The 26793-nt window shown below is 54.1% G+C and overlaps 1 non-coding gene across 2 annotated transcripts; it reads right to left on the bottom strand.

Annotated features, from left to right (window-relative positions):
• Window positions 1-1185: 1185 nt before the first annotated feature.
• LOC127487802 (uncharacterized) lies at window positions 1186-25315 on the bottom strand. 2 transcript variants are annotated; one of them, XR_011389635.1, is made up of 3 exons: window positions 25100-25315; window positions 14862-15096; window positions 1186-1872 (listed from the first exon to the last, which is right to left on the bottom strand). It is a non-coding gene; the product is annotated as an uncharacterized protein (transcript). The 2 variants fall into 2 exon arrangements; XR_011389634.1 differs by lacking the exon at window positions 1186-1872 and adding an exon at window positions 3282-3686 and having other exon boundaries at window positions 25100-25314.
• Between the last annotated feature and the right edge of the window lie 1478 nt (window positions 25316-26793).

The following is a 26793-nucleotide window of genomic DNA, read 5'->3' as shown; positions in this document are numbered from 1 at the left end:
TCCACCGGGAGGCTCTCCCAAGGTGAGATCTACAGGTGCCCTGGTTTTCTGCCTCCCCCCGGGTCCCCCACACGGCAGGTGCAGGCACAGGGGCCCCTTGTGCACGGCCTCGTCCCTCTCAGCCTCCCATTCATCACAGGGTTCCGAGATCTCCGCGGGTTCCCAGGGAAGGGGTTTGCCCCCGACACCCTTGGGAATGAATCAGGGATTGCATACTCCCTGGGAAAATCTGCGTTCAAAGGAACAATAAGGGGGGACTGGAAACTCGCAGTGTAGCGCCCGTCTCCTCCATCCTCACTGCCTGGCGCCCTGGCTGCAGCAGACACTGCCCAAATGGCAACCGCCTGGCTGAGGGAGAAGGCCTGAGGCCGCCACGCTCTCCCTCCCTCCCTCCCTCGGGGCCTGGGCCCCGCCCCACCCAGGCCCATCCACTGCTGTGCTCGGACTTCCAAATGCTTAGCCCCTGAGTAAACTTACCCTGCATTCCAGAAACTAGAAATGATGCCCGGGTCACCTGTGTCATTGCTGTTCGCACTGATGACTTCACAAAGCAGCCTGGAACCTGTTCGAGAGCCACCTGCTGGGTCCCAAACTGGGAGACTTCACAGAAGCTGTCACCTTGGCTCCTAGGAAGGACGTGTGCATCCCCTCCCTCGGATTTCAGGTCAAACGACTACAGTGCCTGCAGTGGCTCTGGTCAACCAAAGCAGGTGTCTCCTAGAGCTTCCGTGCCCCCGGGGCCCCTCCCACTTCCTGTTCATTCACACTTCCGTCAGGAGCCTTAAGGTTTCACTGAACGTCAAATCTGAACGTTTATCCTGTTTCTCGGCATCCTGGTGGAACGGTCTGGCCTGTGGCTCAGTGGGCTAAGCATCCCCTCGCAGACCGCCAGGTCCAGTCCCAGCATTTCCACTCCAGCTCCCTGCTATGCACCTGGGTAAGCAGCAGAGGAGGACCCAAGTGCTTGGGCCCCTGCGCCCATGTGGAAGGCCTGGATGGAGTTCCTGGCTCCTGGCTCAGCCTGACCCAGACCTGGTTATTGCAGTCATTGGGAAGTGAACCAGCAAATGGAAGACAGAGCTCCACCTCCCCCTCTCCCTCTCTGCTCCTCTTCCCCTCTCCCCCTCTCCCTTTCCAATAAACAAATCTTCAAAAAAAGATAAAAGTTTTGTGAAAGATGGGAATTTTGACTATCGGTATTACGATACAGAAAGAACAATTCACTGCACAAAACAGGCTGAGAAGTGAGCCTGTGCGACGTCTGCTAAATGTGGCAGCGTCCAAGGTACAAAGAGGAACGCAGCAGGGTAGGCTCTCGGAGACCTTGAGTTCTGAAGAGGAAGACGTCACGTATGTGCTTGATGGCGACACAAGGAAAACACACTGGCCGCCAAAGGACAGAAGGTTGCGCTGTGAGGCCCCTCTGCGAAACGGTGGCCGTGGGACAAGTCACCCAAGAGCAGGCGACATTTGGTGGAGACGGCACCGGCGGGGCAGTTCAGGTGGAGGCCGAGGACGGAAGGCGCAGGAGACACCCAGGAGGTGTCACAGAGCCGGTGTGCTCAGGGCACAGAGCAGTGCACCTGTCACGCCGCCTTCCACGCGCACTCACTCACCCATTCAGCACATGTTGTCCAGGTGCCCACTCCTGGGGGCAAGAGTTCAGGGGATCTGGAAGAACAGTGGTGAAGTGAGGAAACGATTCTGCACCACTTCCCCGGCAGGCCCCGCGGCAGGGCTGTGCGGCAGGATCGGCCCAGATTCAGAACTGCAACAGTAGCACCACGGGTGTCCTCTTCTCAGTGCTGTGCCTGCCCTCATCCGGTGCGACCCAACAGTGTCCACTCCGTCCTAACCACACGCGGTGTAGACCTGAGCAGGGGAGTGTTTAAGAAGGAGACCCAGCCCCCAGAGGCCCGCCTCTCAGGTGGAGGCACAGAATGAGGGTGCGATACTCAAACAAGGTGCTCGACCTCCTGTGTAGCCAAGGGACAGAGCACTTGCAGAGTCCACTTCTTGAGGTCAGCGTAAGGACGCAAGCAGACGACTCACGAGAGGTCACCCGGAACCTGCCAGCACTGAGGGGCTCAGCCCTGCCTTTGCCGAGTCAGGGCCACCACAGGGCTCTCACTGCAAACGCCCAAGCTCACAGAAGACCCACGCTGTGGTTCCGCCGGCTGGACACCTGTCTAGAATCCCCTCTGGGAACTGAGAAGAGGGTGGAGACGGTGCTGCCCGGAGGCCAGAATGGGTGAGCCCCAGGCGGCTGTGACAACAGCTGTGACGAGCCACACACGCTTGCCAGGAGCTGGAGAGCTGCACTGAGGTGCACGCCTGCTGCTGAAACAGAGACCACGTGGCCCATATGAGAAAAACTGAGGGGTCGGCACTGTGGCACAGCCGGTAAAGCCGCTGCCTGCAGTGCCAGCATCCCCTGTGGGCACCAGTTCGAGACCTGGCTGCTGTACTTCTGATCCAGCTCTCTGCTGTGGCCTGGGAAAGCAGTGGAGGATGACCCAAGTCCTTGGGCCCCTGCACCTGCATGGGAGACCTGGAAGAAGCTCCTTGTTCCTGGCTTCGGATCAGTGCAGCTCCGGCCAATGTGGCCAGCTGGGGAGTGAACCAGCAGATGCAAGACCCCTCTCTCTCTCTCCCTCTCTCTGTCTATGACTTACCCCTCAAGTAAATTTTTAAAAAATTTTAAATGAGATGCTTTTGCCTCACCTACACTGATATGAACATAAACCTCTGGCTGGGACCTTTGACCTCTTTATCCAGAACTTTCCAGAACCTTTAGGGGTCATCGGCTGACAGGGCAAGGCGGAGCTGTGGAGATCTGGGACTGCTCCTCTGGAAAATTAATAAGGAGTCAGCAAAACCCATCCTGCAGGCAGGCGGGCCCGGGGGGAACCCATCGACACGGCCTCACAGCTCCCTCCAGGACGAGGGGAACGAAGGGTCCCGGGCCAGGATCCCGTGTGTTCTTCTCTGGGAGTAGAAGTGCAACGCATTTATGACCAGAGGCCTCCTGCCCACAGGCGCACGTTCTCCAAACGGTGACCTGGGTCTCGGGGAGCAGAGGAGCAAGTGGCTCCCTCCAACCCCGCCTTCTCCAGACCACAGATCTCGTGGAAACGGAGACAAAAGCCCGAATCCACCCCCCGTCAGAAACTACCTCATGTCTCAGTGGCATCACGCCACTAGCACGGCTTCAGCCAAAGCTATGGAGCCCACTAACAGAATGGGACCAAATTACACAAAATTGCCAATATTCAACCATCTCGACCTACAAAAAGGATCATTTTATGGTTCAACCTAACATAAAGCATTAAAGTTGCTTTTATGAGCCTATAAAATAAGAAACATCATAAAAACTGGCTGTACATTCTGCTAGGATTTGCATTTACAGATGAGTCCATCTGTGGTGTCCAAAGAGTAGGGGGTCCCTCGCGAGAACTGGAGACAGGACAGGAGCCCGCGTCTGGACTGAGGCTGCCTGGGAGCGGCTCGGCGGGGCCTGGCCACGTGCAAGTGCCTGTGTTTGCTACACGGTCCCCGCGGCCTCACGGGGCGCAGGCCACATCTCTGTGCCGTCCGTTCGCTGCAGCGCCTGCGCCCTGCGCTGCTCGGTGACCACCTCTCGTGGGCTCCTGTGGCTGCAGTGCTGACCCCCCGGGCAGTGAAACCTGTGGGAGAGCGAGGTTAAAGACAAGGTTTTACAGGAATTTTTATAGCTTTTTATAAATGCAAATGTGCACTCGGGTGACGCCCCACACAGTTCTTTTTCACCAAAGCAAAAGAAACTCCTGTTTCCATGGACTTACGACGCTCACGAGGCCTCGAGAAAAACATGCTCACACTCCTCCCCGCGAATCCTCTCCGTGATCCGGCTTCCTCCTCCTCCTCCTCCCCGGATAGCTCCACGTGTCTTCTCATAGGTCAATTTCCTTACTAATAACATTCCCTCTTCTTTTTTATATAAACTATGTATTCACTGTAAAAATAGTAGATTCCCTTACATCAATATTTGTTATTTTTCTTTAATTTCTATAATTTGCTTTTATAATTAGTGGATTTATCAAGACCACGGAGCTATGCATGTTCTGTGGAGAGCTGTGGAAGGAGCTCTCTCTCTTGGAGAGCTGGAGCCCTCTCTCTAATGCCAAAATGACCATCCCTATCCTTGGTTTTAAGATACTGACTAGGGGCCGGTGTTGTGGCACAGTGGGTTAAACTGTTCGAGTCCCTGCTGTCCCACTTCCTGTCCAGCTCCAGGGCTAACACATCTAGGAAAGCAGAAGATGGCCCAAGTACTCAGGCCCCTGCCACCCACATGGGAGAGCTGGATGGAGTTCCTGACTCCTGGCTCCAGCCTGGCCCAGCCCTGGCCATTTCAGTCATTTAGGGAATGAGCTGATGGATGGAATTAAAGGAATTCAGCAAGCATAGCTCTTGGAAACCGTGGGACTCTGTCGCTCCCCCTCTTCATGGAGGAACGACACTAAACCCTGCCTAGGCTTCATATCCGAGTCACGGCACCATTATGTCACTCCCCCTCTTCATGGAGGAACGACACAGGACCCTGTGCTGTTCTTTTGTCTGCTCGGCCCTCCCCGGGTTTGCTGCTGGTTCTTCCCGGGTTGGCTGCCATCCCTTCCACCTCCGTGGAAGGGCGGTTCCCCCTGCCACATTCCCCACTTCTGCGGGGGAGCGGCACACCGCTGGCCGGCTCTCTCGGGGGCTGCACAGGTGTTCCTTCAGATAGATGTTCCCCTTAGATGTTCCTGGTGCATGTTGTCTCTCTCCTCCTTTATAGTCCTCTTTACCAATCCCAACTCTGCTACCCACACGCCGAGTACGCTGCTCTCCTCCAATCAGGAGCAGGATCAGCTCCTGGAGGTCAGCACTCAAGTTGGCAAGAGGCAGCTGCGTAGAAGCTGTTTTCTCCTCTCCCAGCGCCATATTGTGGGAGAGCAGATGCATAGAATAAGTCTTAATTCCAGTAACTTAGTCTAGTCCGAGTTGCTCCCCACAGATCCCCCTTTCTTTTTATTTTTGGCGTTGATACGCGCCTGTCTTCGGTGCCCCGCGGCACACACTCTGTTCTGCTTGCTAGAGTTGCCCACAGGTGCTTACAAGCCCTATCAATCAGGCAAACCGAATCCGGGTCCTCTCTTCGCCATGTTGTGAGGAGGTTTTTAGGCGCTGATGCGTGCCTGTGTTCGGTGCCCTGCAGCGCATGCTCTGCTCTGCTAGAACTGCCTGCAGGTGCTTACAAGCCCTACCAATCAGGCAAACCGAATCCAAGCCTTCTCATTGCCGTATTGTGGGGAGACTTATTGGTGTTGATTCGTGCCTATCTTCGGTGACCTGCAGCTCATACTCTGGTCGAGCTGCCTGCTGGTGCTTATCACCTAATCAGGCAGACCGAATCCAAGCCTTCTAATTGCGGTATTGTGGGGAAGCCTTACTGATGTTAATTCGTGCCTGTCTTCGGTGACCTGCAGCGCATAAGCTGCTAGCCGCCCGCAGGTGCTTATCGTCTTACTAATCAGGCAGACCGAATCCAAGCTCTCTCATTGCCGTGTTGTGGGGAGGCCTTATTTTTCTCTATTTCTCTATCTCCGGGCATTCCTATCTCTCCTATTTTACTTCTATCTACCAGCATTCCTATTTCTCTCATTTTACTTCTAAACTTCTGTTTCTCTTATCCCCGAGGCTGCTTCTCGGCACCTAGCCCCGCGGCAGCTTCACAGCTCTGCGCGGCTTCCCGGCGCCTCGCCCCGCCGGCGCCCGCCCCGAGGCTGCTTCTCAGCGCCTCGCCGCCCCGTGGCGGCTTCCCGGCTTTGCGCCGCTTCAGCCCGCGCTTCTCTCATCTGCGCGGCTTCCCGTTGCCCGCCCTGCGGTGGGCTCCCGGCTCTGCGCGGCTCGGCTTCGCGCGCTCCGCAGTCTCCACGCCCTTCGCGCCCGCACCACGGCCTTCACGCCAGCCCCGCGTTCCCTATCTATTCACACCCCGTGCTCTCTCTGCACGCGGCGGCTTCCGCGAATCACACAGTGTAGCTTACGTTTCCGCCACCACCGGTATTCAATCTAAGTTCCCCGGGCTAACCTGGCGAATTCAACCTAGCTTATGCGTCTCCGCCTTATGGTTTGGCTTCCCGTCTTTCGCTCCCCGGGCTAATCTGACGGATTCCAACCTGGCGGCCCACGTCTCTGCCTCTGATTCCAGATTTTCGCCTTTTGCCCCCCGGGCTGACTTAAAGAATTCCAAGCTGGCTTACGTCTCCGCCTCGGCCTGCACTCGCGGCTTCATCCTCCCTAACATTTTTCTCTACCTGGTATATTTCCCTAAGTTTTCTTCCAACAATATTCCTCGCTCATTTCTCCTGGCTTCTCCCCACAGTCCGTATCCGAGTCTGTTTGTTCTAGCTTTCACTTTCGCTTTCGACCTTAGAGATTTCTCCCAGCTTCCCCCCGTAGTCCGTATCCGAGTCTATGCCTAGGCTTTCAATAGCTCCTTCCGGCACCTTTTTCGTCTGGCTTTCCCTAGGCTCTTTGCTAGTCTCTCTCTCCGGTATTTTCCCACTTCTTCCCATTTCTTCCCTCCTAAGTTCCCTATCCGAGTCACGGCACCATTATGTCGCTCCCCCTCTTCATGGAGGAACGACACTAAGTCCTGCCTAGGCTTCATATCCGAGTCACGGCACCATTATGTCGCTCCCCCTCTTCATGGAGGAACGACACAGGACCCTGTGCTGTTCTTTTGTCTGCTCGGCCCTCCCCGGGTTTGCTGCTGGTTCTTCCCGGGTTGGCTGCCATCCCTTCCACCTCCGTGGAAGGGCGGTTCCCCCTGCCACATTCCCCACTTCTGCGGGGGAGCGGCACACCGCCGGCCAGCTCTCTCGGGGGCTGCACAGGTGTTCCTTCAGATAGATGTTCCCCTTAGATGTTCCTGGTGCATGTTGTCTCTCTCCTCCTTTATAGTCCTCTTTACCAATCCCAACTCTGCTACCCACACGCCGAGTACGCTGCTCTCCTCCAATCAGGAGCAGGATCAGCTCCTGGAGGTCAGCACTCAAGTTGGCAAGAGGCAGCTGCGTAGAAGCTGTTTTCTCCTCTCCCAGCGCCATATTGTGGGAGAGCAGATGCATAGAATAAGTCTTAATTCCAGTAACTTAGTCTAGTCCGAGTTGCTCCCCACAGGACTCCTCTTAAAGAATGGAGAACCAGGAAGAGCAGGAACAGGGTCCTTGGCCCATTCACTAGCTCATGCCATGATGCAAAGACACAAGAACGTATTTAAGCACAGTGACACCAACAAAAATGACAGTTAACGGTTCTTCCATCTTAGCAATCCCCAAAATCCCAAGCAAGAAAGAGCTACTAAGTTACTTTCTTCAGTGTAACTTCGTACAACAAAGATACATAAAAACGTGTACTTACCAGGCTCGAGATACCCAGGACAATGAACAAATAATCACCAAGAGGGCTGTGTGCCAGGCACTGTCTCTGAGTCTGTAATGCACGAGCCCAGACCTGTACTACTCAGCAGAACACACAATAAACAACACAAACAATAAATATCCAGAGTGGGCGCTTGGCCACAGAGGTTAAGACTGCTTAGGATGCCCCGACTCGGATCAGAGTGCCCAGGTTCGAGCCCCACTCCACCTCTAATCCCAGCTTTCTGCTGACGCAGCTCTTCGAGGCAGCGGATGATGGCGCGAATAGTTGGGAGAGCTGGATTAAGTTCTGGCTCCCAGGCCGGCGCCGTGGCTCACTAGGCTAATCCTCCGCCTTGCGGCGCCGGCACACCAGGTTCTAGTCCCGGTCGGGGTGCCGGATTCTGTCCCTGTTGCCCCTCTTCCAGCCCAGCTCTCTGCAATGGCCCAGGAGTGCAGTGGAGGATGGCCGAAGTCCTTGGGCCCTGCACCCCATGGGAGACCAGGAGAAGTCTTGCCTTCGGATCAGTCCAATGCGCCTGCAGCAGCACGCCCGCCGCAGCGGCCATTGGAGGGTAAACCAACGGCAAAGGAAGACCTTTCTCTCTGTCTCTCTCTCACTGTCCACTCTGCCTGTCAAAAAAAAAAGTTCTGGCTCCCAGCCTTGGCCTGGTACACCCCTGGCTGCTCCAAGTATTTAAGACATGAACCATCACGGGAGATCTCTCTGTGCCTGTCTCTCTGCTTTTCGAATATAACAAACTAACTCTAGCCTTAACCTTGAAGCAGGTGAGGTACCTGACGGACCACGCAAAACAGAGTGAGGCGCGGGCAGTTGCGCCATGGGCAGGGCGAGGGTGCAGGGCGCGGAGGAAGGTGAGGGCGCCTCCCTGCACAGACCCCGCGAGCACAGGCTCCACCGGCCGCCCTCGGGGAACGCCAGGCAGCCGGCACAGGTTAGACCGGAAGTTCCCAAATGCTCCAAGCTGGCACCATGTCATCGCATCTCAGTAACCTTTTCATGACCACCCGGCCCAAGTAAGTCCCTACCGGCTTCTTTTAGTAAAACGTAGTGTTATGTCCTAAAGGATGTGGTGGCCGTCTGAAAACATGGTACACATAAACTTAAAAGTTACACTTTTTAAAAAAAGCCATGAGTACTTACAAATGTGTTCCAAAGGTGTTCAAAAAGTTCCTGAAAACGTATATGATGAAAAACACAGATTTCAAAAACGTTGTACACGAAGTAATCTCACCTTGAAGTCAGATCTCCCACTGACCTTTTGAAGTCCCTGCCGAAGTGCCACCTGCGGCCCGCATGACCCCTCCCCCATTGCGGTCAGGTGGGGCCTTGCTCTGCTGGCGCATTCCATACCCACTGTCCACAGCACCCCTCTATCCCGTCAAGCCCCAGAAAGCCTGCTGTGCGAAGTATGATGTCACTGAAAGGAAAGTCATACTATCTGACAGCAACACTGATGTCTGACAGATGCAGCTCCGTTTCCCTCCAACACTGGAAGCACCGCAGGCCAGGCCCTGGGCAGCAGCCTGGCCCACGGTTTGTGGACTGGAGAGCTAGCATTTCCCCGGGCTGGTTCCTCCACTTGGATCAGGTCGCTTCCGTTCTCCCGAGTAATCTCTCTCACTTCTGCTCTAAATTTCTCCTTTCTGTTTCCTTTGAGCATAGCCACAGACTGTCTTAATAAAGCATTAGGAGATGGAGATGACAGAGATGATGGAGACAGAGATGATGGAGATGGAGAAGTTGGAGATGGAGAAGTTGCAGATGGAGATGATGAGATGGAAATGGAGATCATGGAGATGATGGAGACAGAGATGATGGAGATCATGGATATTATGGAGATGGAGATGATGGAGACGGAGATGGAGATGATGGAGATGGAGATGATGGAGATGGAGATGATGGAGATGATGGAGATGGAGATGATGGGGATGGAGATGATGGAGATGGAGATGATGGGGATGGAGATGGAGATGATGGAGATGGAGATGATGGAGATGATGGAGATGGAGATGATGGAGATGATGGAGACGGAGATGATGGAGACGGAGATGGAGATGGAGATGATGGAGATGGAGATGATGGAGATGGAGATGATGGAGACGGAGATGATGGAGACGGAGATGGAGATGATGAGATGGAGATGGAGATCATGGAGATGATGGAGACAGAGATTATAGAGATGATGGAGATGATAGAGATGGGGAGAGAGATAGAGATGATGGAGATGGAGATAATGAGCTGGAGATGGAGATGATGGAGACAGTGATAAAGATGATGGAGATGGAGACTGCTATTTGAATGTGGCTCACAAAGTTCATATGTGTGACATAGTCTCCAAAATCATAGCAGTGGTGTTTGGAGGGGAGTCTTTGGTGGGCAGTCAACATTAGATGAGGTCATGATGGTGGGAGAGCCCTGAGTTAGTGGCTGCGAGGGAGCAGGAGAAGCCTGAGCCTGCACACCTGCTGCAGGCCCTCACCAGAGGCCGGCCCAAGTTCTTGAACTTTGCAACTTCCAGTCCATGAGGCCTCCACGCTGGGAGGCACCGCCTTCCTTCCCCATGGGGCTCTTTAAAGGACCCTGCTGGAAGTTTTAAACACCAAGCAGCTCCCAGCCATGCATCCATGAGCCAGGAAAATCGTGAGGAGGGTTCTGGGTCCCCACAAAGGGGATTCTGTTGGCCGTGAAGCCAGGAATCTCGTCTACTGGAAACTGCTCATGTACATTCCTTTAAGGTTTCACCATTCAATTCTCTCCAAAACCAGTCACAGTTTGGATCATGACAGACTCTGGTTAACTGGCAAAGGAACACTGTAGCCCGGTATGGGAACTTCCCACTTTTAAGAGAAAACCAGTGTGTGTGTCTAATGAAAATCCATCCATCATTAGCTGTCAGGGAAGGAAGGGCCAGAGCCTGTTCTCCTGGGGAGAAGGCGGTCCTGCGCCCTCATTTCTCAAGCTGCCCTCTGACTGCCGTGTGACATGAGAGCCAGCGGTGGCAGGGCTGGTGCCGGCACAGCCCGTTACCCACGCCACCCACTGCGACAGGGATCCTGCCCTTTCTCAACAGCAGGAGCAGAGGAAGGCGAACTTGCCTCCTGAGGAGATAAAGTGACACCGTAGGCCCCAATCTCACGCCCAGGATACAAAGGCGCCATTTCCTACAGAACCAAATGCGGGGCCTCCAATTACAGACCCTGTTGGCTAATCACAAAATCAGACTCAGCGCCGCTCCTGCCAGCCTTCTGCATGGTGAGGTGGCGCCATCTAGTGCTGGGAAAAGCCAAAGCACAAGGGTAAAGGGGCCTGAAACCCACGGTGAGATAAATCCAGCAGAAGCTGACTGGGTGCCTCCCGCACCAACAGCACGCGCCAGGCCTTTTTTCTCTGGAAACTGCACAAGCTTTGCCAGCGCGCACTGCCCCGACCTGGCAGGAACTAGCTCCACTGTGGTGAGAGGACAGAGTCCCCCACAGAAGTGTCACAGGTGACTTCGCCCACACCGATGGAAGCAGGGAGCGGCCGTCGGGCTGCTGCCCCTCTTCCCAGGACACCCTGGACTACTTGGCACTTACATGGCGCGTCTGCCTCCAAGCCGCTTTGCAAAGACCCTGTAATTACCCCAGGTGTGCACAGCCATCACTGCTCCCCGGGGACGCTGCTGAGGGCTGCTTCTGCGGTGCTGGGGGATCGCGTTTACCAAGGACTCAAGTCCACATGCAACAACTCCCATCTGAAGCCCTGATCCCTCCCGTCTCCACAGAGGAACAGAAAGGGCTTACAGTTCATGTAAATTAAGGACGTGTCGCTCCTTCCCGATTCAGAGATTAGAACACCAGGATGAAGAAGAGCTCTGTAGTCAGTGGGGGGTCTAACCGCTTATCTCACCTGCGCTGTCGCAGCCCAGGACCCTCCCCTAAAACGGCAGCACTGCCGTGTCCCCCAGCCGACGGTGACCAGGAGACAAACGAGGCAGGCAGACGGCCAGCAGCGGTGGCATCATGGGCAAGGACTCCAGCACAACGGCCCGGGTTGCTCATTTCCAAGGGAAGTGGCGTCAGCCCCGACTTAACCACCATCCGGACACCAGCTGTTCCTCACAACACTTGGATTTCCACGGTGCCCTTCAGACAAAAACCAGTAAAGAAGCTCTAACTTTACTGAGTAACAGTCATTTTTTTATGTATTTCAAGCTTGAGCATCTTAACTGAGATTTTCCCTTTTTTAAGACTAAAAAAATTCCGTGTAAATCAGAAAGCAGAGTTATCATGGGACCCCCAGACATTATGTGATAGAGCCGGTTTCCAAATGAAGGACCCATATTAGGAAGCTCCCTGGAGAGAGGGAAGCGAGCCAGGCAGAGGCGTGAGGATGCTGGGTCCAGGCAGAGGGGAAGGCCATGGTGGAGGTGGCCAGGGCACAGGGCACGGCCAGCGAGGGGCGCCTCCCCTCACAGACACCCCAGACCTCCCAAGGGTCACATGGGACGGGGACTTCAGTGTGCCTCTGCTGAGAATCAGCTCACGTTGGGAACAGCCATGCAACATCTCCAGCTTTACTTCTGTAAAGTGATCCTTCCATGGGACGCGGGAAGCAGCGTTAGAATTCACGCATCACACGCCAGCCCCAAAACCGCTTCTGCAGACTTCCCGGGAGGTTTCTGGTGACGTCTCAATGCCAGCGCTTTAAAAACAATCTCTTTATAGCCCCTTTATGTAAGGGGATTTATCACCATTCTGTTACCTAACCTATTTTTGTATCCTTTAGGGCTTACGGAAAGAAGATAAATAGTGTGGATGGAAACAAAAATTCTAAAGAGCATGTTCATTAGGCCAGATTATTTGAGAGCTTAGCGAAATCCCCCAACTGTTTCCTGATGTGAACTCTCACATTTTCCATTAAAAAGAGATTTCACTGGGGGTCGTTGAGGGCACAGAGGCGGGACTCTTGTCCCAAGAGCAGCGTGCATCCATCGGGGAAGAGCCGGGATCAGGTGAGCAGAGGGAGGCCGGTGCACGCGCATGGAGCCGCGGAGGCCCCTGCGGTTGTCTGAAGCCCCCCGGCCTGCGAGGTGAGGCCCACGCGCCTCACCTGCACTCAGACGTGAGCAGGAAGCGTGGCTGCCTCCTCCCGTGAGATGGACATTGCGCTGCCAGGTGCCGGAGCAGCCTGGTGACGCAGTCAGCGTTGACCCTGCCGTCTCCAATGGCGTCTCCAAGAGGTTTCAGGGCTCAGCCTGCTCAGCCGGAACCTCCCAGGGACTCGGCCCGTCCTCCAACTGCGCAGGCTTCAAGGGCTGCTCCCCGACTCCACCCTCTCCCACAGCCGCGAGGGTGGGCGGAGCGGGAAGGGGTCCCCACACCAGCTCGCGGGGTCCTTTCCCTGCCTTGCGGTGACAGCACGCGTGCTCAGGCCCCTCAAGCTCCCCCACCTGGCGTTTCTAGACTCATGGGGAAGTCAATCTGCACAACCACATGCATTGTCGGCGCTGTCACTCTCCCCTAGGCTGCTCACCGTTAGAAAAGGCACGCGGACAAAAGTAGCTGATTTGTGGAAAACAGCCCAAACTGGGGCCGTGAGGGGGGGGGAGTGGGGGTGGCAGCTGACCTCTGCCCCTTGTACCCTGACCACTGGCCCTCAGGCTGCACCTGGAAGGTGAACACCCCACCACCACCACCAGGCCGTGGGTCCCGAGGTGACAACCCTCCCGCCTCAGGCTGCTTTCCGGAGGCGGTGCCAGGTGGGGCATCTCCCAGCCCTCGAACCTGAGATCTGCCCTGGGGGCCTCGTTACATTTGGCTCAAGCCCCATGAAATTGCTTATGTCCAGGTGCTCCCAGTCGAGGGCCACAGCCGCCTGTCAGACAGCAGGGGCCCCCCAGCTCAGGGGACAGCCCTGGTCCACGTGAGTGCCAGCCTGCAGACCCACATAAGCAAGGGGAGGGGGCGTCTCTGGGGCTTTGCTGTGGAAATCTGTGGTTCAGGGCTCTGGGCTCTGTTGCAGCCTCTTACAGGAATTCACAGAGTTCTCCTTTTAGGACGAAACTTGGCTTCCAAGCCTATTGTCTTGCTGCTAAATGCTATTTTGAATTTCACAAGCTAAATATTAACACTTGCTTTTTGTTCACATGCTAACGTGAAGAATTCTAGTGTCTCTGCTCCCAGGGAGCAGTGTGTCTTGATGGGCTGCAGGGAAGGTTAAGCCCATGGAAGCTGGTTACTGGTTAGCGCTATTCCATGATGTCCACTGCCTGGTACCTGGGCGGTCTGTGTCCTCCAGGAGGCAGCCTCAACTTCCTCTCCAGCTGCTCCCTCCCACTGCCCCCACACACAGGCTTCCTGTGCCCCCCACCACGCTCCCGCTGCCCCTGCTGCCCAGGCAGCCCTTCCCCCACCGAGTCCATCCACTCGCTTGCCCCGCAGCCCTCCCCCTCTGCTGAGTCATGCCCACAATTCCCTCACGACACCTGTCGGAGCTCTTTCTCCTCCATGTTCCCACGGCCCTGCTCCTCACCCTGGCCCTTCTCCGACTCTGCCTTGTGCCAGAGAAAGGCCACAGGCTTCAGCCTCCCACAGTGGCCCGACGGGGCTGCTAGCCTCCTTACCCTGGTGTCCACTCAACACGTACGGACTTGAACTTGGACTGACGGGGTAGCAGTGTCAGCTGGAGGTGACCCAGATAAACACAGGGCAAAAGTACAGTAGCATCGACTCAAAGGATCTGTTCTCTGACCCAGGAGGACAGGTACAGGTCAAAGCCACACACAGTGCAAGTGGAGGCAGTGTTGAACTGTGCTGTAAGACACTTGGGAAACCCTCCTTTAAGACAAGGGCTGTTTGCCCGAGGCAAGGCCATCCCAAGCAGGCACTTTTGCTCCGTGAAGCTATCAGGGACCCAGGTGCCCCTCACTCTCCTGCCCAGCCCAGCCACCCTCAGAATGTGTCTGGGACCCTCAGGGCCACACTGAGGAGGCTGTAACTCCTGTTTATGAAGGAGACGATAGGATAAAGACCAAAGGGCCACAACAATACCTCTAGAACTAAAACCTGAACAAAAATCAAAAGGCAAACCAAGCCACATACTGCACACTCCTGCAAGTGTGCACATGTGCACGCAAACTCAGCATACGCCTACGGGAAGAGAAGCCGTACAAATGGCACCCTTTGCTCAGAATATGAGGTACACGGCGGGCAGCGGCAGCAGCAGAGACAGCAAAGGGCCCAAATGCTTGGCTTTGACGCTCGCAGTCCAGAGAGGAAGCAGACAGAGGAGATGGAGCCGCGGGAGTTGTCCACGCATGAAGGAGGCCCCCCGGGTGTCAGCAGGAAAGCGGAGCAGACAGCAGGAGTCAAGGACTGGGGGGAGGGAAATGTTTCTCTCCGGCTCCTCACCTTGAAAGTCCCTAGGCGTAGCTGACGGTAAGCGTGACACTGTTCTCACACAGAGGTCACGCTTCTCTTCCCCAACAATGCCACGTGCTGGTCTCGTGCACACACACTCCCGCGCAGGAACGCTAACTCAGACCCCACCCTGAAGATGGAGACATGGGATAGGAGACACATGGCAAAGTCGTTCTCTGAAGCCCGGTGAGAAGAGTGGGTGTTTCTCTCTTATCTGCCAGAGTTCCTAAAACAACAGTAACAGAATCAAAAAACAATCGAAAGGACAAAGAAAACAAGAAAGCTAACAAATGATGACCAGAACATTCCGGAAGACAGAGCAGAGGAATGAGTGGACAGAGGAATAACCTAGCTGTTACCTGTGGCTGTGTGACAAACTACCCCAAAGCTTAGCAGCTTAAAACAACTACTTTTTCTGTTCACAACCTCTGGAAGTCAAGACTTTGGACAGAAGGCAGGCAAGGCTTGTCACTCCACAGCGTTGGCGGCCTCAGCTGGGGAGACTCAAAAGCTGGGGTGATGCAACAACTTGGGACTAAAGCCATCTGGGGGCTTTGTGGCTCGTCTCTCTGGCAGTTCGTGCCAGCTGTTGAAGCCTCACTGGGCTGTCGCCGAACACCTGTGTGGCCCTTTGCCTGCTTACGTAGCAACTTGAGATGCAAAGACGAGTACTGGGAGAGACCCAGACATAAGGAGCGTCATCTCCTCTGCCGAGTCCCAGGAAGCCACTGGTCTTGTCACACAGTAACACGCTAGTCACGGAGATGCCCACGTGCAGGAAGAGACAGCACAGGTGCCCCGCCTCACGAAAGAAGCGGGGAAGTATTTGCAGCTGTGTTTCAAACCACTAATGCGTTGACTCAGCAGTGCAGGACCAGCGGGGATCACAGAGTCTGCAGAGGATGTAGGTGGGAACAAGGCCCCCTGAGCTGTGGATCGGCAGTGCCTCCCAGAAAGATGTCCCTATCCAGGCGAGGGGACAGCACAGAGGTGAGGGTGACGCTCGGGACAGGAGAACTGGGCGAACCTCTGTGGACCCCAGGCCCTCCCCCTGCTTGCACAGAGAGACCACCGGCCTGTCCTCACCCCAGCCACGGCAGGGAGGTCTGCTCTGCAGAGCAGCAGGGTGGACCAGACACTTCAGGATGTCTGCAAGGCGCTAACTGTGGCTCTGAGACCCGAGGGCACCATTTGCTCTTTCCGCCCTGGCCGGTGTGGAGAGGAGTATTCAGAGGATCCACGCTGGGAAGACAGGAGAATGCAGCTGCCTTCCATTGCCTAGGCACTAAAAAGAGTTGCAAAAAAATGGGGCCGGCACCGCAGCTCACTAGGCTAATCCTCCGCCTAGCAGCGCCGGCACACCGGGTTCCAGTTCCGGTCGGGGCACTGGATTCTGTCCCGGTTGCCCCTCTTCCAGGCCAGCTCTCTGCTGTGGCCCGGGAGTGCAGTGGAGGATGGCCCAAGTGCTTGGGTCCTGCACCCCATGGGAGACCAGGAGAAGCACCTGGCTCCTGCCTTTGGATCAGCACGGTGCGCTGGCCGCAGCACGCCGGCCACGGCGGCCATTGGAGGCTGAACCAACGGCAAAGGAAGACCTTTCTCTCTGTCTCTCTCTCACTGTCCACTCTGCCTGTCAAAAAAAAATAAAAAAAAAAATAAACAAAAATTATTTTAAAAAATGTAGAAGGCTGCTCTTTCCACTGAATTGCTTTAGAAAATATTTGGAGAGCATCAGAAGAGGGCTACTTTGGGTTGTCTGTTGTACTACAGGGCTCTGCGCATGCATTACATGAACTGAATAAAAGCATAAGGTTGTGATAAAACTGCAACATCACCATTTTGCAACCTCATGAATCAACCGATGTAGGCATTAACCATCAATGGCTGCTAACGTTACAGACAGGGAGCGCTCAGGCCCCAGGTGTTTCCTGAGGACGAGAGCAAAATCCCCTGGCAGGAGTCCAGCGCCCCCACCCCCAGCCCCAGATCAATCTCTGTTTGACTCTGATCAAGACTCTAGAGCCCATTAGCAGTTTACGGGGAGTAGGAGGGGTGCTAGGTGACACCACAGGGATGAAACCAGCAAAACCCAGGCTGCACAAAGCGGGACAGAACAAGCGACCCGGGCTCCTGGACTGAATCGAGGAAAGAGGATAAATGCAATGTAAGAAATAGTTACATATCCCTGTCCCTAGCAAGAGCCTGTTTAACTGGTCCCCCTTGCCAAATGACAGATTAAAAAGAGGGGGGTATTTCAGTGTGTGACTACCCGGGATCAAAGATAAGCTTATGTCAGTATCTCAGCCAGGACAAGGGATTAGTGTATTTTGGTTTTAATTATTCAGCAAGAGCAGCTTCTACAGGAATGTACCGCATGTGTGTACCCAAACGCTTTAACACATGGTCCCCAGAATGTTCAGACACCCTGTGGAGGCCCTCGTGGGGCCTGTCAATCATCACATGGGACAGGTGTCCTCCCTGCCAGGCCTGCAGCCAAAGGAAAACACCACCCCAGGAAAAATAGCCACCAGACAGTTGTGAATGCTAACAGAGTAAGCTGGCAGAACCAAAACGCAAGCACCGCTCTGTAAGGGTAGACTGCAATGCATCAGGCCCCTAATAGTGGAAGTGCGGCTCAGAGGCAGACTCCGACATGCACGGCATCAGCACAAATCCAGACAGGTGTGCCAGGCACACTCACTGCGCCTGTCAGCGTAGGCTGCTCCTGGCCACAGCCGCTGGCCCAGCCACGCCCCTCCGACCCTGTCGCTGCCAGAGAGTGTGAGGATGGGAGATCGGGAGCTGCTCCCAAAGGACAGAGCTGGCCTGAAAGTGGAGGCCAGGCCAAAGGGAGCAGAGCGGCAGATGCAAAGCAGCCCCGTCCCATTTACATGCCGGCGCCCTCAATTGAGCCAATGAGCATTCCATCAGCGCCTCTCGTCTATCTGCCAGTTGGGGAGAGGCCCGTGACTTTTCTTTTTACACAACTGAGAAAGTCCTGAACGGTATAAAGTCCATCAGGCAGAGGAGGTTTCACTCCAGCAAACAATGGCCTGCCAAGCTGGTGCCCCGGCCAAGCTCCCGAGGTGGGGACGGATGAACCTGAGTCACACAGCGGCCCTGTGGCAAGAAGCCAGCGCGCGTCCCCTTTGTCCCGCACGTCGGCATCAGCTCCACGGCCACAGCGGCACGGCCACAGCAGCACGAGTTCATGTGCTTGTCCTCGAGGGCTGCTGTACAAATCATCACGAAACCAGGGAAATTCACTCTTTCCGGTTCTGGAGGCCGGAGTCCATGTCGGGGTGTCAGCAGGGCCACCCTCCCGACAAAGCCCCCAGAGAAGTGCACGCTCACTGCTTCCAGCTCCTGGGCCTGCGGGCTCCTCGGTGCAGGCCACCTCTCCTGTTTTAGCCCCACTGCACCCCCTCGCACAAGGACACTGGTCACCAGATTTAGGGCCACATTTCAGGATGATCTCATCTCAGGACCCGGACTTCAATTCCACCTGGAAAAACTCTTTTTTCTTAAGATTTATTATTTTTTATTTATTTGAAAGGCAGAGGCAGAAGCAGAGAAAGGTCTTCCATTTGCTGGTTCACTCCCCAAATGGTCACAGCGGATCCAAAGCCAGGGGCCAGGAGCTTCTTCTGGGTCTCCCATGTGGGTGCAGGGGCCCAAGGACTTGGGCCATCTTCTGCTGCTTTCCCAGGCCATAGCAGAGAGCTGGATTGGAAGTGGAGCAGCTGGGACTCAAAACTGTGCCCATAAGTGATAGCAGTACTGCAAGCCGCGGCTTTACCTGCTGTGCCACAGCGCCAGCCTCACAAACTCTTTCTACATAAGGTGACGTAAGGTGTGGACATAGCCTTTGGGGTCCAGCATGTGGCTCCAGCAGGTGAGTCACGCCCTTGCAGACCTGTCACAGAGCAGGAAGCATCTTCTGGAAGAAGGGGTGGCACTTCCGAAAGTCTCACTCGCTGGAATCCCCTGGGACACCCCACACCCTCTGGGCCCCCACGCTGACCAAGGCAAGTGTCCGAGAGCGAGAAGCAGGCCTGGGCAGTGCTTGGATTCCCGGGAGATTGGGAGCCGCAGCTTTCACAGAAATTCTCTGTGTCCGGATGGCTTCACTTTCATCTCTGAGTTCAAAACGCCTGCGTTCACTGTGCGCTTACTAAAACCCTTAAACCTTTCTTCCCTGTGATGTCTCTGCTAAAACAGAGTCACTGCATAAGAACAGAGAGTGTCTTATTGGACGCGTTTTGTGGTTTGCCTTTGATCTTGCTAATGAGAACTCAGGAACTGCTCTCACCCCTGAGATCCACCCGTTCTGCAGGCCCGCCCCGGAACACACGCTGTTGCCCAAAGCACAGGTAAAATGCCCTGGATTTTAACTGCTTTCAGTGAAGGTCTGTGCCCCTGGGGCTGCACGTCGTTTTCAAAGGATTGCCCTAAAAGCAGTGATTAAAGCATTACAGGAGAGTTGATCTCATAGAAGTCGGGAGCGGAGCCGTGGCCCCCGGAGCTTCGGCTGAGGGCATGGAGCCAGCAGGGTTAGCAGGTGCAGGGGTGCAGCTAGTGAGTACAGCTCCGCCTCTTCTAGAGCACAGAGCCATAGCTACCGTTGACAATAATTAATTGCATATTTCAAAATAGCTAGCAGAGAGGATTCTGAGCATTCCCAACATAGAAAAAGAATAATAAATGAGGGGACAAATACAGCAGTTCTCAGGGTCTGATCATTACTCATTGTAGACATGGATTGAAATAACACACCACACCCCATACACACAAGGGTACCTCACAAACATTCATGGAAAAAACGAAAAGATAAGTTGGCTTTGGGTCAGGAAAACAAAATCCATGCATAGTTTCTTCATGACACACCTTTTTCTGAACCTGATGTGCAAGATCTCAAGTGTTTGGCAACCACGTAAGCTTCTCTCCTAGTGACATCTCCACTGAAGTTTTGAAAAACCCTTCTAAGTATAGCTATGTGCCGAGCACAATTTTAAATTTTTGTTTAAGAAAACATTTAAGCCTTTAAGGTCTATCGATATTAACCCAGAGAGAAAGAAGTGAAGAAATGTGATTTTAAGGGAATTCTGATACAGGTATGGAAAATAGATGCCTATATTTCAAGTGAGATGGTGCAGAATGTTCTCGGATGAGGTTGGTGACCTGAGACAGAATCTTAGGCGATTCCTTTGGACCTAGGACATCCCTTGTGAGGTAACTCCTGGAAGTTTGTGGAAAGTGGATTTAAAAGGTAGGTGTACTTCGATGCAAAAACACTTGCAATCCGTGCCTTGTTTATAATAATATGTACTTACATGCAGCTTTGAACACCCTCACCTCCACTTTCACTTCATAGAAACAGGAGTTCGGCTGAGCCACACATGAGTTAAACAACTCTCCATACAGAAATCATGCCTTATCTTGCCATTCTTAACAATTTTTAACCAAATTTGCCATGATTCGAGTCAGATATTTTAGGTAAAAATATTTCCCGGGATGTATCTCCCCTCACACTGACTCAAAGTATCCAGCTGTAGTCAGAAGTTATTGCATAAAATCCAAAGCCCCAGAACATAGTAGAACACAGCGTGCATTTACCTGGAGAAGACTTTATAGCTATTTGACATCACTGAGGGTGATCTTTTTTCCCAAAACGTAAGCTTGACACCAGTAATGAACTATTTATAAACGTATTTCATGTTGGTGCGTGTTTCACTAGGCCGGGAGGGCTTTTACATTTACTCTAATACTCACTAAGCGCTGATGGGTACTTCCCGTCCCCCAAGAGCCTGTTCATAGGCAGAGGGCGCAGGAGGCCTCACGCAGACCAGAAGCGTCAGGCACAAGCATTCACTGAGACCCTCTGTGCTGTAATGCGTCTTTGCAGTAATGAGGGGCCAGGAAGTTCAGTGGCATTCCTGAGTGAAGACCAGCACTGGGCGAGGAGAGGCGGCCAGGGAATCCGTGGGAGGACAGGGCACCGGCAGGTGCGCATCACAGAGCCGGCAGCTGGCAAGGCTCCCTTCCCTCTCTGAGAACCGCATCCCACTTTCCTCTCGTGGTCCACTCCCCTGTGATTCTCAGCCGCCACGGTTCACTCACAGATTCCCAGAGAGAACACTAAACTCCTGGAGGAGGGTTCATACCCTTGGTTACTCGTAGCAAGAGCAGCTGCCAGACTGTTCGCATTTGCTATGCCAGTTCAGAGCCCCAGTTCCAGCCTAGAGCAATGCAAAGAGGGCCAGGTGGCACCTGCACAAGCAGTGGGATGTGTGACAGGGTTCCAGGGGACATGCTGGGTCTGTCTCCCAAGGCTGTAGCTACACGAACACCCCTGCAAAGACAGAGCAAGGGAAGGGTGCTTTTGCTCACAGGATATGCAGAACGTGGAAGGCACACGGAGAATGGCCTAGAAACATGCCGATTTGCTTTCCAGACATTCTCCCCCAGAAGCACAGCGTACTGAACACACAGCTACTCCGTAAGAGCTGCTGGCTCTCTGGCTACTTGAATTGTTGCCACAATTCCCCAGTAAAAAGTCTGATCATCCCAGATGATCGTCCTGGGATGCTGCATTCAACCAAGCCCCTCAGCAAAGCGGGGAAGTCTAGCTCAGAAACGGTGTCCTAGACAACAAGCCCCACACTGTAGCTCTAGGAGAGAGATTTGGACCAAACTGTGAGAGAGCCTGCAGCCTTTTTCATAAATCATCTCTCCTTCACTGGGGTGGAAAGAGCAGTGTCTTCTGCCTTCTTATAAATCATGCGTTTCACTTGCCAGGTCACTTTCAAACCTTGTCATTTGAAAGATGAGCATGCAGCATGGAAAAAAGAACACCTGTTTCCCCGTTTCTTTTGTCTGCTAAGTAGCAAAGGGAAGCACTTGGATTGAACAAATAAATGTAACTCACAGTGTGGCAACAAACTGAGGGACCCCATTACCTTTAAGAGACAGATCATGCCACGGGTTTCCTTCCCAGACGTCAGCCAGTTCACAAGTAAGAAATGTGTCCTTGTCACTTCTGGCTCCCATAACAAAAGTGCATACACTGGGAGGTTTACGCCACAGGAATTTATTTCTCAGAGCTGTAGAGGCTGGACGTCCATGGAGAGGCCAGCAGGGAGGGTTCCTAGGGAAGGCCCTGTCCCCGGCTCCACACAGTCACCCTCTCTGGGCAGAAAACTCCCCAGATAGGCGGAGGAAGGCACTTCTAGAAAATCCGGCCCACAACTGTTCCGCTCACACACACAGGCAGCTCCTGGCTAGCAGGCCAGGGAACGCATTCCCACCGTAATTCCGTCTGGCAGTCTGTCTGAGCCCAGGCTTGGAACTGGCGTCTGAGGTCACCCAACTTTTTGAAAGCTGCAAGGCAGTGCCCATGGCTGGGGTCCTCTAGGGGACGGAAGGAGCCAGACTTCCACAGCTTTTCAGAGCTCCTGTCACCTGAGGCCTGCCCAGGCGGACATGCTGGAGTGGTGTGCTCATGCCAGTGGAGTGAGGGGCCTGGGAAACTAAGTGTCCTCTCACTCCTCTGACCTCTACACCGACCTCGCCAGCCAGGAGGGCTCCCTCTCCCTCGGCCGGCACCGTGGCACAAGTCAGTGCGTAGAATTTGCAGTGCAGAGGGAGGTCGGGGTGGGGGTTGGTGCAGAGTTAAAGCTGCTGCTTGGAGGCCCACATCCAGTTCAGAGCACCTGGGCTCAAGACCCGATTCCAGCCCCCTGCTGACATGCACCCTGGGAGGGGCAGTGGAGGCTCAAGTGGGAGAGTCCCTGCCACCCACGGGGGAGACCCACATGGCGTTCCCAGCTTTGATCTGGTCCAGCCCCAGGTGTTGTGGGCATTCAGGGGGTGAACCAGCAGACGGAAGATCTGTGGCTGTTTCTCCCTGTCTCTCTGCCTTTCACATGAAGAAAATGTTTAAAAATAAGAAGGAGAAAAAGACGACTCCGGTCAGGCCTGGCGCTGCTCATCAGCGTCTTCGGCCCCTGGAAGTCTTGGCCTTCAGCTGGTTCGCGACGGTGTCTGGCTCTCTGCCCACCTCCCAAACCCCACGACCTGGAGCAAACTCCTCAGCTGGGCTCTTAGCCAAATTTTGTGTCCTTCCTAGGGGACACCAGGAGCTCCTGGATCTAATCTGGGCATTAGCCAAAGGTGAGTGAGAAAACTTGGCCTTCTGGACCCAGAACCACAGACCCAGCAAGTTTAATGTGGTGTGGCCTCCCAGGGATCCTTTACAAATAACCCCGACCCCAGAACCAAAATGCCAGCTGGGCACAGAGCCTGCTGCCCTTGACAGTCCTCTCAGATTGGCCCAGGAAGGGGAGGTGGGGACGGTTCTTGCTCCCTCCGCACTCCCTCCTGATCACAGGATCCCTCAGACACTGGGTTTCGTGTCATCTGTTCTTGATTGGAGGGGCATCTTTTTCACCTTTATAGAGAAGCTGCGATCCAAGCCCTTCCTGTTTGATTCCAGATGTGATTAAAATTTGAGGAAATCAAGAGAAGTGTTTTTCTCAATAGTCTTGCCATCCTATTGCCAAGCAAGACGCGGTTTGAAACGGCAGAAACTGAGTGCAAATCCTTCCTTCCCTTGTGTTCCTGCTGTAACAGTGCTTTGCCGTGTCTCCCACCCCCAGCCACAGGGTCCCATCAGGCTAAGAAAAAGCAGTTTTATCAGTCATTCTCATTTAACAGCTCTGAGTGTGCACATTTTCTGATCATTGTATGCAAATCCTCCTAATCTTTTTTTTCAATTTTCCTCTATTCAATCTTGGAGACTTTTCTTATTTATGTCACATATGAGCTACTAAATTGACCTTTATTTTGGTTAACAACAGGTACATTTACATCTTTACTGTTGAGATAAAACTATAAGAAACAATTAGATTTTAAATGCTAGGAAGTAACGTCTTCACCTTTTCTTCATCGGTTAGCCATGGCTGGCTTTATGTAGCTCTTTCATTTCCGAGACACTTTTGCCATGGTTACTGTGACTCGGATGGCCTATTTTATAGTGTGCTCAGCTGGTATAGATTTTCACAGATGAGAAACTATCAACAACATCAAAAGCAAACAGCAAATGCCTGAGGCTTTAACTTTTCCCAGCGTAGCGACAAGAACACAACACACCACAAAGAAATGTTAGTGACTCCAACTAGAACTAGAAAATACACAGAAACCCCCAAATTCATAAGGAGTCCTCAACACTTACTTGTCGGCTTTATGGGTCAAAGAAAACAGCAGTGCAGAGAGAGCCACGGGTTAAGCCTGCTCTTTTCTGCTGCCCTGCCGGGCTGTCACTCAACATTAGCACCGTCTTGGCTTCTGACTTCCCTTTTCCGACCACAAACCAAAAAGAACACCACAACCATGTCCTTCCATCAGCTCTGCCTCATCTCCTCTCTAGCAGGGGGTGGGGTGGGGTAAGGTGGGGTAAGGTGGGGTGAGGCGGGGTGAGGTGGGGTGAGGCAGGGTGAGGTGGGGTGAGGTGGGGTGAGGCGGGGTGAGGTGGGGTGAGGCGGGGTGAGGCGGGGTGAGGTGGGGTGAGGTGGGGTGAGGTGGGGTGAGGTGGGGTGGGGTGAGGTGGGGTGGGGTGGGGTGGGGTGGGGTGGGGTGGGCCTGCAGGTAGGCCCACCCCAGCAGCTGCTTCCCGAGCCCTGGGAACCAAAGCCAAGGACATCCGTTAGGGTTTGGAGCGTCAGAGGGACCCGCACGTCACAGTTCAGCCGGCAGCGTGTGCATCTCACAAAGACTTTCTCATCCAAAGATTGGCTCCAAGCCCGCACTGACCGTGGGAGCTGTGTGCTACACGACTAGGCTCTGCTGAGTTGCTCTAGCAAAGCGTTGACAAGACCCATCTTTCTCCTGGGCTGGGACCCTGTTCAAGGATGAAAACTTTAACCCAAAGAAGACTCAACACTGCTCCACCCTTGAACATAACTGTTCAAGATAAAAATGCAGAGTTCTCAGATGTTCTTGCACTCCCGTTCATAACAGCATCTCTCAGAGGATTCGCACTGGCAGCCCCAGGGCCGTAAAGCAGCAGGGTCCCACGTGAGAGGGACGCAAAGCGTGGCACACTCACAGCCCAGCAGTGCTCAGCCCTCGAAGGGAACGAAGCGCTCACACATGCTGCACGGTGAGCAGACCCTGAGGCCACCACGCTACCTGAAATAAGCTGGCCACCCGACGTGTCACATTCCACTTACACAAGGTGCCGGGATACTCAGGTCCAGCGAGAAGCAGCAGCGGTGATCAGGCTGCGAGAAGAGAAAAATGGGGAGTTGTTGTTGAATGGGTACAGAGGTTCCACTCGGAATGTGGAGAAGTTCTGAAGACGGCCACACGACACCACAAAGGACTTCAAGCCGCCAAACTGGGCCCTTAAAAATGTTCAGATGGAGTGCTTGGGCCCTGCACCCCATGGGAGACCAGGAGAAGCACCTGGCTCCTGCCATCAGATCAGCGCGGTGCGCTGGCCGCAGCGTGCCAGCCGCAGCGGCCATTGGAGGGTGAACCAACAGTAAAGGAAGACCTTTCTCTCTGTCTCTCTCTCTCACTGTCCACTCTGCCTGTCAAAAAATCAAAAAATAAAAATAAAAATAAAAAACGTTCAGATGGAAAGTTTTATGTCGTCCGTATTTCACCATGAACACACGCACAGCTGTGTCCTTGGTCTGCATGTGAAAACCCCGTCAGCCATGCCCTCCCACTGCTCGCGGGCTGTGGAGGACTCGAGTGGCTTTCTAAGACCTTCCACGAGGCACACTGTCACCACTTCTAAGCCCCACTCTCTGTCCTGGCGTGACTGGGGACCCTGAGGCCCTCATCCTGGCTGCTCCAGCATCTGTCTCTGTAGGTAGCTGCTCCCCGTCCCCCACCACCACTGACCCCCAGCTGATGGCCACCTCTACGAGGTGTGCTGAACCGCTCACCCCTGAGAAAACAGCCGGAGTCCGATGGTGGCGCTGGGCTTGGCCCTGCCTCTGAAGTACCTACCGCTTAACCTCTGAACCCAGATTCCTTTTGTAGGGGTCAAACCCAGGGCAGGAAGTCTTCCCACCTGCAGCCTTTTGGCGTTTTTCCACCTGGAGCTGTGATGGGCCGTGGTGAGCTCCAGCCCTCCAGACAGTCCCACCCAGTCACGGGTCCCTCTGCTGACCTCTCATGTGGGTGACAGGCTCAGAGCCACGCCCCAGGGTGCACTTCCTGGCCTGCCCTGCTAGCTCATTGCATGCACGCACTGGCTTGGCTGTTCTTTCCTGGAATCTAGAGCGCCTTGTAAATTACCTAAAGGAATGATCAGCTGCAAACTCTTTTGCGGAATCAATGTAATAAAAGGACTTTTTGACAAGGGTAGGCCAGCTCTGGTGTCTTTGCAGAGTTCACATTTCAAGTGAGTCTACATTGTTCCAGGACTCAAAGGGACAAGTTCGCAGACCCCCTGGCACAGGGGACCCCAGAAAAGGGGCAAACAACACAGTTTGAACTGCAACAGAAAAGCATCTAGGACTGGGTCAGTTGGTCTCTGAAATGAACCACTCACTGGAAGCTCTGCCTGCACCTTCTCTGCATTCGGCAGCATTTCAGCCACACGGGGTTTGGAGCGTTGCTTAATCTCCCACTGCAACTGTGGGGAGCGCATAAAGCTAAAAATGAAGTAACCAGCACCGTGCCTGGGGCACCGGGCCTGGGGCACCGTCAATGCCTGGCTGAATTTGAAAAATGCTGATAACTTTTTGGGCTAAACCAGTTATAAAGCATGTTGTGGTCCTTGATAGAGCGTGGCCTGGGAATTTTATCTGTTGCTTCCTCTGCCTGTAGACGCCCAGATGGACATAACAACACCTAGAGGGAGGAGGGAAGGTGTGCACGGGGCTCGTACAGCAACTAGCAGGAAGTA

The sequence above is a fragment of the Oryctolagus cuniculus genome, chromosome 6 (assembly GCF_964237555.1).
Source record: "Oryctolagus cuniculus chromosome 6, mOryCun1.1, whole genome shotgun sequence".
Classification (NCBI taxonomy): Eukaryota; Metazoa; Chordata; class Mammalia; order Lagomorpha; family Leporidae; genus Oryctolagus; species Oryctolagus cuniculus.
This window is presented reverse-complemented; position numbering and strand designations above follow the sequence as displayed.